General features: G+C 44.2%; 1 protein-coding gene across 2 annotated transcripts in view; it reads left to right on the forward strand.

Moving 5' to 3' along the window:
• LOC126285454 (mitogen-activated protein kinase-binding protein 1) overlaps nucleotides 1-15621 on the forward strand; it is an 855827-nt gene that overhangs the window by 282098 nt on the left and 558108 nt on the right. The window lies entirely within an intron of this gene.

Below are 15621 nucleotides of genomic sequence, written 5' to 3' on the forward strand. Positions count from 1 at the left end.
TTCACCTGACCAGAAGTCTTGTTCCTCCTGCCACCGAACTTCACTAATTCCCACTATATCTAACTTTAACCTATCCATTTCCCTTTTTAAATTTTCTAACCTACTTGCCCGATTAAGGGATCTGACATTCCACACTCCGATCCGTAGAATGCCAGTTTTCTTTCTCCTGATAACGACGTCCTCCTGAGTAGTCCCCGCCCTGAGATCCGAATTGGGGGACTATTTTACCTCCGGAATATTTTACCCAAGAGTATGCCATTATCATTTATCCATACAGTAAAGCTGCATGCCCTCGGGAAAAAATTACGACCGTAGTTTCCCCTTGTTTTCAGCCATTCGCAGTACCAGCACAGCAATGCCGTTTTGGTTATTGTTACAAGGCCAGATCAGTCAATCATCCAGAGTGTTGCCCCTGCAACTACTGAAAAGGCTGCTGCGTGTCTTGAGGAACCACACGTTTGTCTGGTCTCTCAACAGATACCCCTCCCATGTGGTTGCACCTATGGTACGGCTATCTGTATCGCTGAGGCACGCAAGCCTCCCCACCAAGGGCCCGGTAGCAGCCTCTAAATAACGGTTTTCTCGGGAACATATTATTTTATAACTCTGAATCTTTAGAATCTTCGTAATTTTTTTACGAAGCAAATTGGCTTTAATCATAGCAAAACTTTTAGCTCGACAGCGTTTAAAGTTTGCCTGCCAGAATTTAAGAACAGAACCGACATTAGAAAATGATCTCTGAACTGTGTCTTTAAGAGACCTTGTAACCAAACTTTGAAACCTGTTATATCTTCGCTCTTCAATGAATGTAATCAAGTGCTGTAATTAGAATCATCTGTCATTTACATAAATGGTACTTAATATCTTACAAATGAGGAAGTTTTTGGTCCAAATTTAAGTTTTCAGTAAATTAATTGAAAACTATTAGAGGAAGCTTAATGGGTTTACACAGTTAAGGTTTTCATATCAGACTGACGCTTCATACCAATTTTCATCTTTCTAAGTCTAATATTTAGCGCGCCCGCCCAGTTAGCCGAGCGGTCTAACGCATGGCTTTCCGGAGCGGGAATGGGGGCCTGGTCGCCGGCCTGTCTGTGGATGGTTTTTAAGCGGTTTTCGATCTGCCTCGGCGAATGCGGGCCGGTTCCCCTTATTCCGCCTCAGCTACACCATGTCGGCGATAGCTGCGCAAACAAGTTCTCCACGTACGCGTACACCACCATTACTCCTTGGGGGGGGGGGGGGGGGGGGGAGACACCGTGGCCGAACCGCACCGCACAATAACCCTGGGTTCGGTGTGGGGTGGCGGAGGGGTGAAGTGGACTGCGGTAGTCGTCCTGGGGTTGTGGACCACTCTGGCTGCGGCGGGGACACAGCCTCTCCGTCGTTACTAGGTCCTCAGTTAACATACAACATACAGTATTTAGCGCCTTCAGTTTTTCGTAAAAACACCGATTTTGATCACTCTGATCAAGCTTAGACTTGTAATAGTCGATTTTGATAAACATTTGCACATTCTGAACAATTTTTGACTTTCCGTCTTTATTATTTAGCGCCACTGTAAACAATATATTTAGCGAAACGTATTCGTCTGATAAATCTGAGATACAGCAATTTTAACATTTATGTACTGAAGCATGTTTTGACAAAATTTTGAAAATCTATTTTAATTTTAATTTCATTCTTTGATTATGGCGCAATATTTTGTACGCTGTGCACAGACGCGTTGTGGTGACGTGGCGCTGTTAGCAGTGAATTGGGGCAATTCCCTGCACACTCACTCGCCTCTGTATCTCTCAAATGGTACAGCGCTTGTTTCGCCACACTAGGACTCGTCACCGGTGATTATGGTGTTCACGAGCTCGGGGTCACTGTTCGTGGAGTGCAGCATGTCTTGTGAAACTTCAACACGAAGTTACTTTTGCTACGTCAGGAACTTCGGTACGAATTTCGCTGACACTCTCGTCGTGGTCAAATCTTCAATCATAATGGAGTCTCCGAAAAAGTGCTGATGCCTACCTCTCCCGCAGATTTTCTTATAGTCACACAACAGGCCCTCGTCACCGTAGCGTTCACATTGCCAATGACGTGGCCATTTTGGCATGTTGATGGCCGATAGGAGCGGGGCTCGCTCTCCACGGATGTGCAGACGGCTTTAGACTTGCACCACTACTAAATCCGCATGATGCCCTTAGCATACCGAAAGCCGTCTGACTCTCCCGAATGGTTTCCACTTGGCTGTCGCCCAATTTCTGGCAAAAATTGATGCACTAGCGCTGCTCCAGTTGTTCCGTCATTTCTCTTGCAATGAAAAACCGACGTGAATACTACACACTATCTCACTCAACTGCTGCTTGCCGGCAACTGAGGCTATCGAGGGGAAAAATTCACGCATGCACACGAAGGTTCAAGGTTGGTAAATGGAAACATGGTAGGTTCAAATCCTTCACGCGTTCAAAAAAAAAAAAAAAAGCAAGGCCGAATACTTTTCTAACAGACCTCGTGAGTAATGGACGTTAACAGCGTCAAAGTCAAATGATCACCAAAGGATGCAGAGAATGCCGCTTACTCGTGAGATACCAACACCTCACAGAGTTTGAAAGGAGCCTTTTTGTGTGTCTCCAGTTGGCCAGCTGGTCGAATCGCGCTATTTTCACATTTGTGGCGCAGTCGGATATAACAGTGGCACGACTTCAGACTGAATGGCGACGTGAGGGAGGCATACTCTTCTTCAGAGGTCCGGTCGACCACGTCTGAACACCACAAGCGAGGACCGCAGTTTTTGCACCAAGCACATTCTAACCCTTCACATCCGCGCTGCCATCGTAGAGCAGGTAATGGGCTCCCTGAAGCATTCACTGTCACCCCGCATCATTGGTCGGAGACTGGCAGCAGGCAGACTAAGCAGTTACCGTCACATGCGTTATCTGCCATTAATGTCACAATACAAACGACTGCATTTTGAGTAGTGCCGTGACACGGAAGAGCGGACTGCTGGAGAATGGCGTCGCAGTGTATTCAGCGATGAATCGCGTTTTTGCGCTAACACATGTGACCATCGTCGACGAAATAACTATCTCGGCATCACCGTTTCAAGAAACCCAAATAAGGGTGGCTAAACGAGAATTTCAGCCTAAATTCTCCTAGTGTTAGCTATCCGTGATCTTAAGCCAAGTGAAAGAAAGAGGATCAGATATTTCCTTCTCTGGAGAATGAATATGGGTGAATACGTTTATAGCATTTGTATAAAGAAAGCTTTTGACAGTGTTGACTGGAAAACACTTCGAAAGTTGGGAGGTAGAAGGGATAAAATGCATGGAGCGAAAGGTTAGCTATAACTTGCACAGAAACCAGACTTCACAGGAGTAGTCAGATATGAATTGGAATCGTTGGTTGGGGATGGAGTAAGACAGAGCTGTCGCCTGCCCTAAGTGTTGTTCATTCTGTGGATTGAGCAAGCATGAAAGGAAACTAAGGAGAAATTTGGAAGTAGAATTCAGGTTTAGGGAGGATAAATTAAAAAGAAAATGGTTATTCGTCAATGGCGTTGTAATTTTTTCTGAGTCGGCAAGGATTTTTCAGAGTAGTCGAATGGAATGAGTTGTCTTGAAAGGAGGGAACAAGGTAAACATCAACCAAAATAAAATAATAATAATGGAATGTAATCGAATGAAGTGAGGCGATGCTGTGGAGCTGAGATTACGAAAAGAGACGCTAACGGTAGCAGGTGAGTTTTACTAAGAGGGGAGCAAAGTGATGGCCGAAGTAGAGAGGATATAAAATGTAGACTAGCAGCAGTAAGAGCAGCATTTCCGAAAGAAAGGTATTTGTTGACATCGAATATAAGTATGTGGACTGACATAGATGGGAATGGACAAGTCTTTGCAGTGCCGTGTTACAGAAGAATGCTGAAGGTTAGATGAGTAGACCGATTCACTAATGACGAGATACTGAACCATAGTGGGGGAGAAAGAAATTTATGGCACAACTTGACTAGAAGAACGAATAGTTGATAGGACAGGTCGTGAATAGCCGTTTCGGTGCCTGAAGGAATTATGGAGAGTAAAAATTGTAATGGTGACCAAGGCATGCATGCAACTTGAGAGGGTTGAGACGGTATGTAGTGTTATTGCAGTGATTAAGATACGGAGTCAAACTTACTAAGAACTTGGTAGTATGAGCCCACTTATCAATATGACGTTGTATCCCGTATGACCTAGATGTTACTAAATCGGTTGGGAAGAGTGGCATAAAGCTGTTGTATCATCTTGAGGCGAGCCGGCCCACAATTTCTGTAACTGGTCTCTGATAAGCTGGTTACTGCCTTTGGGACAGAGTGAAGGGTGTCTGTCGGTTATTGACCTGCACAATTAAGATTGTTGAATAAATATTTAATAAATAACTTGGCCATGTTTATCCCAACGGACGAAAAATGGAAGTTAGGGAAGAAATACGTAAGCATGTGCTCTGGTAAAAATATGTCGTTTATTCAAGAACAGCTGAACAGAATTATAAGTTAAACAACTAATAAATCAGTGATGGTTGCTGTTCTCCATAACACTTTCGTCTAGATTACAAAGTCACATTTACAACTGCGTCTTGGAGACCCCAGCACGATTTATTATTAATTATAGAAAGGTCGCAGAAATCTTTCAATCGCGACATTCACGCACTTATACACGTATAATAGAAATTCAGGATAAATGTAAAGACGAAGAAAAACTTCACCGGTGTGCACGTGGGTAGCAAACGATCGTTCCCTTGTCTTGAGTGCACGAACCAAGTGAACTAGAATTCACCGATAAGAATAAACTGTTCATAGTTGCGCCATGGAAGAGGTTCTAAAGCTAATTTGGAAGTTTTACACTAAGAGTCAGTAACTGTGAGATGTAACGACTCTCTCAATCGACGAACACGTGGTCGTCACAAACTGAAATTTTGGATAAAATGAGTCCTAAAATTCAGAATAGCTGCCAAATTGGACAGGATATGTTACTGTGAGATACGATCTGCGAACTTAAGGCTCTCAGATCCGTACGTAACACGTGTTGAGACTACATAGACACGTGGAAACTAGATTTCAAACTGAAATCTAAATTATACATGTTTCAGAAATCTGTTCAATTATACCTTACTTGCGAGGTCAACAACGAACTAAATCAAACTGAGCTGAGAAGATACATCACGGGTCCATATGTTTGAACAGAGGTAGAGCAGAACAGTGGCTTGCATTCTTGACTAAATGCATAACGTTCCGAAATTAGCAAGAAAAATTCCGTATACCGCTCCACGAGCGGTGAGAGCAAGATGTTAATTTTGACTTGAGCTGAAATATACAAAAGTAACATAATGAACGAACTCTGGCCTTGAACAGGCACACTTACACTTAGTCGGTGTCGCCCGATTCGCGTCTCCCGGAACACTGCCGAGTGGCCGCATTTGCAACCAGGCGTTCCGTTCTTCCGGAAGTGCCCAGAGAGCTCCCTGTTGTGTGGTGCGAAGCTGTACAAGAGCGTCGTCCAAGGCGAACAGAAATCACTTTGCTATCTAGTACGTGCTTTATGGGGTTGGCCATTCTGACACAGTAGCAGACTACTTCTACTCCTACAGATCTAGATACTGAAATTTATCTTGTTCACTCTCATTCATTCTTTTCATTCATCAGGTTAGAGGAAGAAAGGATGTATATACTGACATAATGCACATAGACGTGTTGAATATGCGTGTGGGGCTCCGATAATTACCAAAAATATTAGTAAAATGTGTGGTGAAATAAAGGTAATATACTTTATGGCCACAACACACACACACACACACACACACAGCTGCTCAGTCTCTTATTTATGTAGTTTAGCGCCCAGAATTTAGGTGACAGAGGTGGCTGCATTAAGTTAAATGTTAAACAAAATGATGACAACGGCGTTGCCGTAGTGGATACACCGGTTCCCGTGAGATCACCGAAGTTAAGCGCTGTTGGGCGTCGCCGGCACTTGGATGGGTGACCATCCAGCCGCCATGCGCTGTTGCCATTTTTCGGGGTGCACTCAGCCTCGTGATGACAATTGAGGAGCTACTCGACCGAATAGTAGCGGCTTCGGTCAAGAATACCATCATAACGTCCGGGAGAGCGCTGTGCTGACCCCACGCCCCTCCTATCCGCATCCTCCACTGAGGATGACACGGCGTTCGGATGGTCCCGGTAGGCCACTCGTGGCCTGAAGACGGAGTTAAACAAAATGATGAAGAGGCTTATGTAGAGACCTTTCAAGAGTCGAGGTCCCAGTTGTTCTCACACATGTTCCATCGGAGACAGATGTGAGGATGTTACTGGCCACAGGAATACCTCGGCATCACACAAACAATTGATAGAGATACGTGCAAAATGTGGACGAACGTTGTCCTGTTGAAAAGTGTGTGTTCAGTACTACCACATGAGAGGTAATGCACGAGGACGCAGAATGTCTGTGACGTAGCGTTGTGCTCTGTGTTATCCCAGTCACTACCAGCCACGATTTGAAGTCATAACCGATCCTTCACCACACCGTGAGGCAAGGGCTAACATACCCACGCCTCTCGAAAACACTAGTGTAACCTGGCTGCTATCTACCTGTCAAAGAGAACTGTAACTCTAATAATTTTATACCCGCTGATAGTGCATATGCTGCAACGTATCACTACATTTACGACGTTTCTCGTCGAGCCATATACGGTATCTCGCATTTATCGCTGCTTCTCTCACACAAATAATGATAAAATTTCAGAAATTCAGGGTCGCCACCACCCCAAGCCCTTCCTAACCATTTGAAAAAAAAAAAAAAAAACGGAGCTGGAAAATTAAAGTAGCCAGATAAATAGCACTCCATGTCGTGCATGAAGCAACTTGATTAATTCAGGATTGGAAATCAGAGTAAGTGGGTAAGATCAACACCACGTAATTTATCTTTCACGTAGATTGTTTATTGTAACTAAATATTTGGTTGCACATCCTAACTACACATAACTGGTGCCTGACTAGAAATATTTAAGTAAGAATTACGTGAGAATGAAACACATCACAATTTAACTACAGCAAGAAGAAACACACAAGATGGGGGTGGGAGACAATTCTACTATCACCTCCTTTGCATTAACACCTCCTTTGCATTAATACCATAAAAATATCTCAGTGAGACTTGCATTACGATTCTACGCATGCGCTATTCTGGACAGAGGTTTAACCAGTACACAAGGCTGTGCGATAATTATTTAAGATACTAACTGCGTTTGCTGCTTGTAAGCGGCCGAACTAGAGCATGTGGTGCATTCTGACTCAAACTGTTGTGCTGCTTTGTAGAAAGCGCACGAAAGAACAGATATTCTTGCAGAAATTGTAGCTCATTAAACAAGCAAACTGTTAGAATAAAGCCTATTGCGGTGCCGTGGTGGACCAGAAGGGTCATTGATTACCAAACACGTGGCACAAAGTCGACACACAAAGACAAAAGCAACTTCTACAAAATATAAGATTAAAAATCATTAAAAAAATAACTCGCTTCACACGTTTCAGATAAGCTAAAGTTCTTAAGTATTTCACCAGTTAAACATAACAAAGTCCTAACTCAACCTGATTCATGTCACCTGAAACCCTCCCTTAGGAGCTACGATCCGTACTCACCAAGCGTTCACCGAAGAGTGCCCCTTTCTCTTTCCAGATTACCTAGTTCCTTGTGCAGCGGAAGCTACCAGAGGGGTAGCCCTCCGTCACCAACCTCACACACAAAAACAGCCTTCGACACAGCCCTCGACTAAGATGGGTAAACCTCTCTGTTCAGGTATTGGAAACCTAAGTTGGTCATCCTGTGCTCTCCTTCGAACGAGAAGCAACATCGTCTGCTCCCAGCAGACGATGACCAGTTCAGCAATTCCCACAAAACAAAACCGAAACCCCACATTAAAACACACATATTATGGCAAGGAAAAAAAATGAATAAAAGTGAGATAGTTTTAATACTTTCATCCTTCTTTACCTCCTCTGCATAACTGCGGATGACGTGTCACTGAGCACATTTGTACTGTGCATGCAGTACACGTGAGGTGCCTGGTTGTTTCCACTGCCCTGTGTGGAATACATAAGTTCTTGTACACTTCACTAACCTACTGTCTTCATGATGATGATGTCCCCAGAGCTGAAAACAGCACGCAGGTCGTGGATTCTTTTTCTTGAAGCTGAAATTAACTTCGCAAGGAACTGCTGCTACGAATAAACCATAACTCATTTGGGATGCCACTCGCGTTTGTATCAATATAGACACGAGAAACTATTCTTGATCACAACGTATTGAACATATCTTTCCACAGTCATTATATCTGGCTAAAATAACATGAAATACATCCTACCACAGACAACATGTCTGTCTACTGGAACGGTCAGAACTGGAGAATAAAATTACGTGAATCAAATACTACTATTACAGACAACATGTCTGTACCTAGCGACGGTCGGAACTGTAGTAAATAAAATTGCATGAAACAAATACTGCTATAACAGACAACATGTCTGTCTACTGGAACGGTCAGAACTGGAGAGCCAGACTGCCCCGAGACACGCGCCAAGCCACCGAAGTGCATCGGCAGTAATATCGTCAGTCTTTTGTTTTAGTAATACTTTGATTTTAATAATTTTGAAATGACTGATTGATAGTTGCCTGTAGAGAAATGTTGATTTTAAAAAATGAAGTAATTTGGATGACAGGTTTAATTAATAATAGCAACTAAAGTTTAACGTTTTGGCGCCCTACCGCCGAACACAACAGCCAATCACAGAGCACCAGCATCATGCAGGCGGTCTTTCTCACGAGAATGGTACCGAATCTGACATCTGTCGGTACCACGCTAACCACAGGACCACGGCGCTCTTGTGCTCCCAGTATCCTTGATGTTGCGTTTCTTGCGCATGGACTACTCAGCTTGTATATTTTGCTTATTTTTTTCATAGTTCCACACAACTTCTTCCTGTTTTCTCGATTGATCTGTGTTCAGTTTTTCAAGGCCAATCCTCTGTGCCAACTTATAACTAAATCTGAGTGGGGGGGGGGGGGGGATGGGGAGGTTCCCTTATCAGTCTTTCTGGAAGAGTTCATGAATTGAGCTAAAATCATGTAGTAAAGTGAATAAGTTGTGCCTAATTCGACAAGCGTCGTATGAAACGACTTCACAGAGACGTTTCAATGTGTACGAAGTTACATTGACATCTGACCACGTCTTCTGTATGTTTCACTTTTCTTTTCAGGCAGTGTAGTTGTAAGCTGTTCCAGCAGGCACGCAGTTTGACGAGTAGTTACAGCCACGGTCTAGTGATTGTGTAAGGTCACTATTGGAAGCCTAGACCTTTTTTTTTTTAACGCGAGGGAAAAAAGCGCGCCGCGTTGCGGCTGCGGCACAGTTTTCCGCAGAGCGGCTTTCTCCGAGCGATACCGATCTGTGGCGCAAGCCGGCGCGGCGTCCTGCGCAACCAGCTGCGGGCCCGCGCTCCTCGCGTCACACCTGACCGTCGCCGGGGCCGCCCGTTGATGGAGAGCCCCGCCGCGACGAGGCCGATGTGTCGCCCGCAGTGGAGTGGCGGGCGACGGCGCCAATTGCTGCGGCCCAGATTCTCCCGCAAAGGAATCGGCTGGCCATCTGCCGCGGGCCGGCGGATCGCCGCATCTGCGCACGGTCGGCGCAGCTGCCGCCAGTCTCGGCCGGAGCACCTTGCGCGAGGCACGGGGGACCGCCGTCGCTGCCTCGGGTGCGGTGCGCCTATCTTCAGAGCTGCGTCTCGTAAGTCACACGGCAGTGCTCGGGGAAGTGTCCATTCTGAGCTAGTATTTATCGTTTTCTTCTCTCGGTCCACAAAATTTGTTCAGGAATATTTAACATGTGATTCGAGAAGAAAGAACAAATTTCAAGTACATATTACAGACAAACTGTGAAAGGTAGAAACACATTGCGCATCTCACTGAACAGGAGGTGGTTCAAAGCTTTGACACAGCTGTGGCGACTCTATCTCAAGTGAAATCATTTTGTGTCTTCCAATTTGCGCAAAGTCAATCCATTGTTCAAATGTAACGTGCATTCCGGCGTCGATTCAACAAGACTCTGCCTCTGCAGAAGCAGATATACACTACTGGCCATTAAAATTGCTACACCACGTAGATGACGTGCTACAGACGCGAAATTTAACCGTCAGGAAGAAGATGCTGTGATATGCAAATGATAAGCTTTTCAGAGCATTCACACAACGTTGCCGCTGGTGGCGACATCTACAACGTGCTGACATGAGGAAGGTTTACAACCAATTTCTCGTGCACAAACATCAGTTGACCGGCTTTACCTGGTGAAACGTTGCTGTGATGCCTCGTGTAAGGAGGAGAAATGCGTACCACCGCGTTTCCGACTTTGATAAAGGGTGGATTGTAGTCTATCGCGATTGCGGTTTATCGTATCGCGACATTGCTGCTCGCGTTGGTCGAGATCCAATGACTGTTAGCAGAATATGGAATCTGTGGGTTCAGGAGGATGATACGGAACGCCGTGCTGGATCCCAACGACCTCGTATCACTAGCACTCTAGATGACACGCATCTTATCCGTGCAGCCACGTCTCGATCCCTGAGTCAACAGATGGGGACGTTTGCAAGACAACAACCATCTGCACGAACAATTCGACAACGTTTTCAGCAGCATGGACCATCAGCTCGGAGACCATGGCTGCAGTTACGCTCGACGCTGCATCACAGACAGGAGCGCCTGCGATGGTGTACTCAACGACGAACCTGGGTGCACGAATGGCAAAATGTCATTTTTCCAGACGAATCTAGGTTCTGTTTACAGCATCATGATGGTCACATCCGTGTTTGGCGACGTCGCGGTGAACGCACATTGGAAGCGTGTATTCGTCGTCGTCATACTGGCGTATCACCCGGCGTGAAGGTATGGGGTGCCATCGGTCACCTCTTGTTCGCATTGACGGCACTTTGAACAGTGGACGTTAAATTTCAGATGTGTTACGAACCGTGGTTCTACCCTTCATTCGATCCCTGCGAAACCCTACATTTCAGCAGGATAATGCACGACCGCATGTTGCAGGTTGTGTACGGGCCTTTCTGGATACAGAAAATGTTCGACTGCTGCCCTGGTCAGCACATCCTCCAGATCTCTCACCAATTGAAAACGTCTGGTCAATGGTGGCCTAGCAACTGGCTCGTCACAATACGCCAGTCACTACTCTAGATGAACTGTTGTATCGTGTTGAAGCTGCATGGGCAGCTGTACTTGTACACTCCATCCAAGCTCTGTTTGACCCAATGCCCAGGCGAATCAAAGCCGTTATTACGGCCAGAGGTGGTTGTTCTGGCTACTGATTTCTCAGGATCTATGCACCCAAATTGTGTGAGAATGTAATCACATGTCAGTTCTAATATAATATATTTCTCCAATGAATACTCGTTTATCATCTGCATTTCTTCTTGGTGTAGCAATTTTAATGTCCACTAGTGTATGATTGTCACACAAAATTCCTTTAAGGTGGTTGCATAATTATACAAGGGGAAGAGAAGTGATTGGCCACGCTCGTCTCATGAAAATGTCGAGCGTGTACGAGATTCATTCACACGGAGCCCTCGGAAGTCCACCAGAGGGGGCAGGGCAAGCCTGCATATGAAACCTTACAAGTTGCAGTTACTGCAGCAGCTGCGTCACTTCTCCCGGCTGTGGCAGAGGAAACTTTTTCCGAACGACCTATCTTTTCGGACAAACAGACTTTTCATCCATCGGTTAAAGTAAACCGCCGTGATGTAAGAATTTGGGGATCACAAAATCCTGGCGTCGTCGTCGAACACGAAAGAAACACGCAGAAACTAACGTGTTATATGCCGTTTTCTCCACAAAGTTTGTAACTGTGACAGGAGTGTCATACCTGGACTTGCTGCAGAATTGGTTGTTTCCTCAAGTTTACGAAGATTCCAATGATTTCATTGTTTGCTCGACGGCGCCCTGCCACATTGTTAGCTTGAGGCACGGTGTTATCTTAACGCCACCATCCCCTGGAAGAGGTGGACAACAAGGTCTTGTTCATTACTTTTGGCCTCCCAGGTCACCAGACCAAACATCTTGCTATTTTTTTCCTGTGTGGTTCATAAAAGACAATCTTTGTCCCGGCTATTGCAGCTGCTCTTCATGCTCTGAGAAGTCGAATTGTTGAAACTGTTGATTCAGTAATGTGCGATTTGTTGATTCGCGTGTGAAATAAAATGGACTACGGTTTCAATATTTCTCGAGCAACGCATGGTGCTTATATTTAGTATGTTGTATAGTGTCTGTGCGAATATATGACTTTGAACCTCCTCTATCCAGCGACGTGCGTGTTGCGGTTCTATCTTTGATAATTTCTCTGTAATAAACAACTGAAATCTCTCCTTTCTTTTTTAAAGGAGACGAGTGCTGGACTGTGGCTTTTCCTGTGTCATGTTTTACGAATATATGCGATGAAGAGAAAACCTTTCTATTACATACTAGAGGTGGCTCGTAGTGTCACTGAAAACCGATATTACAAACACTGTGCATTAACTCTCATAAGTCCAGAAAAACATGCATAAATATGTCAATTAACCTTCAACAACTGTCCTTCAGCATACGTGAGCACCTGAACTACTGAACATTGGAAACATACAAATTACATTTGCAACCAGTAGAATCACCACTGTACTGGCATAAAAACACCAGTAAGTAGGTGTAATAATTCGTCGCCAGCTAATGCCCTGCTAACGCAACCCAAAAAAGATCCACTACAATAACTTTAACCATTAAAATTCACATACGGCCATCTTTCTCACTTAAACACGCAATTGTTCAATATTTAATCTATGCTTAAAACTGCCGATACAGATTTTGCCTGTGTTGCATATCAGATGATGATAAACATGAGGCTGAAATGGCTAAATAGTTACAGAAGATGCAGAATGAAATGTAACTTTAAATTATTATTATTATTGTCATTATCGTTAATTCCCCTTAAGGAGATCGGTAAAACACAATCAGTTTTCATGGCTTTTTTAAAAATATCCTTTTTTTCTTCCCAAAAATATTTCACACAGTCACTGTGTTTCTTCTTCCTCTCTTCTGCTCACTTCATTCCTGTTTTCATGTGGTTTAGCTTTTGCTGAAATTTCTATTTTCTTATTTTGTCCCTGTATTTTTCTCTGTCTGTCATGTCTTCTGTTTAGTTGTTCAATTTCTTGAAGTCTTCCATGGTTTCCTTTACCCATTTGGTTTTCACTCTATTAATTATCGCTAAGTTAAAAATCTTCTTGGTCAATCTACTTTTTGTTCTTCGTACGTATCTGTCCGTAGAATCTTATCTTCTTTTCCTGACGTCGTTTGCAATCAATCGTCTCTGTCTGTTGGTATAGTTTTTTTGTCGGTCTCATTATCCAGATCCCCTTTTTTATGAACTTACCCTAGATCATTCTCAGTATTTTCCTCTACTGTCTTTCTATCTTCTTGATTTTTGTTCTGCCCTTTATTACTGCTGTTTCTAAGGCACACAACGCCTCTTCCAAGAGTGTTGTACTGTAGCGTCTTAATTTGGCAGTGAAGGAAGTACTTCTTTAGTAGCAATGGTTCCATGAAAGATAGAATGTTTTTTGTAGCTTTGCGATCCTTTTTTTCATTGTATGTTGCGTTCAGTCCTGTTTTCTTGTATAATCTCTCCCAGTTATTTGAAACTTTCTACTTGTGTTGTCTTTCCTTACTTTGTTACCAGTGGGTGTCTGTCTGTGGACTTTATGTCCGTGTATTGCGTTGGTTTTTTTTTTCATCATGTGACATTTGTAGTCGTGTTTTGGCTGAGATTTCGTGTAGTGTCTGTAGAGCTTCGTTGGCTTCTTTTATGTTATTTGTTTTGATGAATGTATCGTCAGTGAAGCTAAACGTGATGATATATTCGGCGCACGTAAATTGCTGCAGCTTTCAATGCTGAGCCATCAACAAGTGTCAGCGTGCGAACCATTCAACGAAACATCATCGATATGGACTTTCGGTGCCGAAGGCCCCTTTCTTGTATCATCGATGATTGCGCGACACAAAGGTTTACGCCTCGCCTGGGCCCGTCAACACCGATATTGGACTGTTAGTGACTGGAAACATGTTGCCTTGTCGGACGAGTGTCGTTTCAAAGTGTATAGAGTGGACGGACTTGTACTGGTATGGAGACAACCTCATGAATCCATGGACCCTGCATGTCAGCAGGGGACTGTTCAAGCTGGTGGAGGGCGCTGTAATGGTGTGAGACGTGTGCAGTTGAAGTGATATGGGACCTTTGATACGTCTAGTTACTACTCTTACAGGTGACACGTACGTAAGTGTCCTCCCTGATCGCCTGCATACGTGCATGTCCATTGTGCATTCCGACGTACTTGGACAGTTCCAGCAAGACAATGCGACACCCCACACGTGCTACAGAGAGGCTCCCGAACCACTCTTTAAACACTTCCGAACTCAGTAGACATGACCATTATTGAGCATATCTGGCATCCCTTGCAACATACTGTTCGGAAGAGATCTCCCTCACTCGTCCTGTTACGTCCAGCAGGATTCATAGTGTCGATACCCTCCAGCACTACTTCAGACTTTGGTCGAGTCCATGCCACGTCCTGTTGCAGCACTTCTGCGTGCTCGCGGTGGTCGCACACGGTATTAGGCAGGTGTACCAATTTCTTTGGCTCTTCAGCGTACGTTGACGGTTCTATCAGTGTGTCTCCCCATTTTTACCCCAGTGACTCTTGTGTCCCATTTCCTGATTACTTTCTCCATAATGGGGTTGAGTAGGAAGGCTGACAGGCCATGTCCATGTCTCACTCCTGTCCTAATATCGACTGGTTCCGAAATCTCTTGCATAAACTTCACTTGTATGATGTACTTGTTAATGTTTCCTGGATTGGCTTTCTAGTCTTGTCGTCCACTTTCATTTCATCCAGTATGGTGAGTGTTTCTCTTTCTATCGAGTAGTAGGTTTTCTTGAAGTCGACGAACGTTACTGCGGTGTTGCTGGACTTGTTGTTAATACTGTTGTCAGGCATCAGATCTGTTCACACCATGATCTTCCATATCTGAACCCTACTTGGTATCCTCCTATCTGAGGCTGTAGCCGATTTAACAAAGCTATAGAATTTTGTATGTCACAGGCAGTAGTAAAATTCCTCTTAAGTTATTAGGGTCTGTTTTGTCTCCCTTAATGTGGAGTGGGTGTATTAGAGCTGACTACCATTCTTCTAGTACCTTTTCTGTTCCCATGTGTTTTCGATCATTCTGTGTATTTTGGGCGTAAATTTTTCGTGGTTCAGTTTCCAGATACCCGCAATCAGTCTATAGTCCCCAGCCGCTCTCTTATTTTTAAATAATTTTATTATTTTAACTATTTCCTCGTGTGTTTGGGGAGGAACTTGGAATCGAGATTAGGTTCTGGCTTCTCGAAATACAGATTCTGTGTCGGTTTGTCAAAGTTTAGTAGACTGTCGGAGTATTGCGCTAATATTTCACAGTTCTTTCCCGTATTTGTCGGCAGTATTTCGTCTTTTCTTTTGAAGCATAAGCTCGGTGGTTGATA

Source organism: Schistocerca gregaria, chromosome 8 (genome assembly GCF_023897955.1).
Source record: "Schistocerca gregaria isolate iqSchGreg1 chromosome 8, iqSchGreg1.2, whole genome shotgun sequence".
NCBI lineage: Eukaryota > Metazoa > Arthropoda > Insecta > Orthoptera > Acrididae > Schistocerca > Schistocerca gregaria.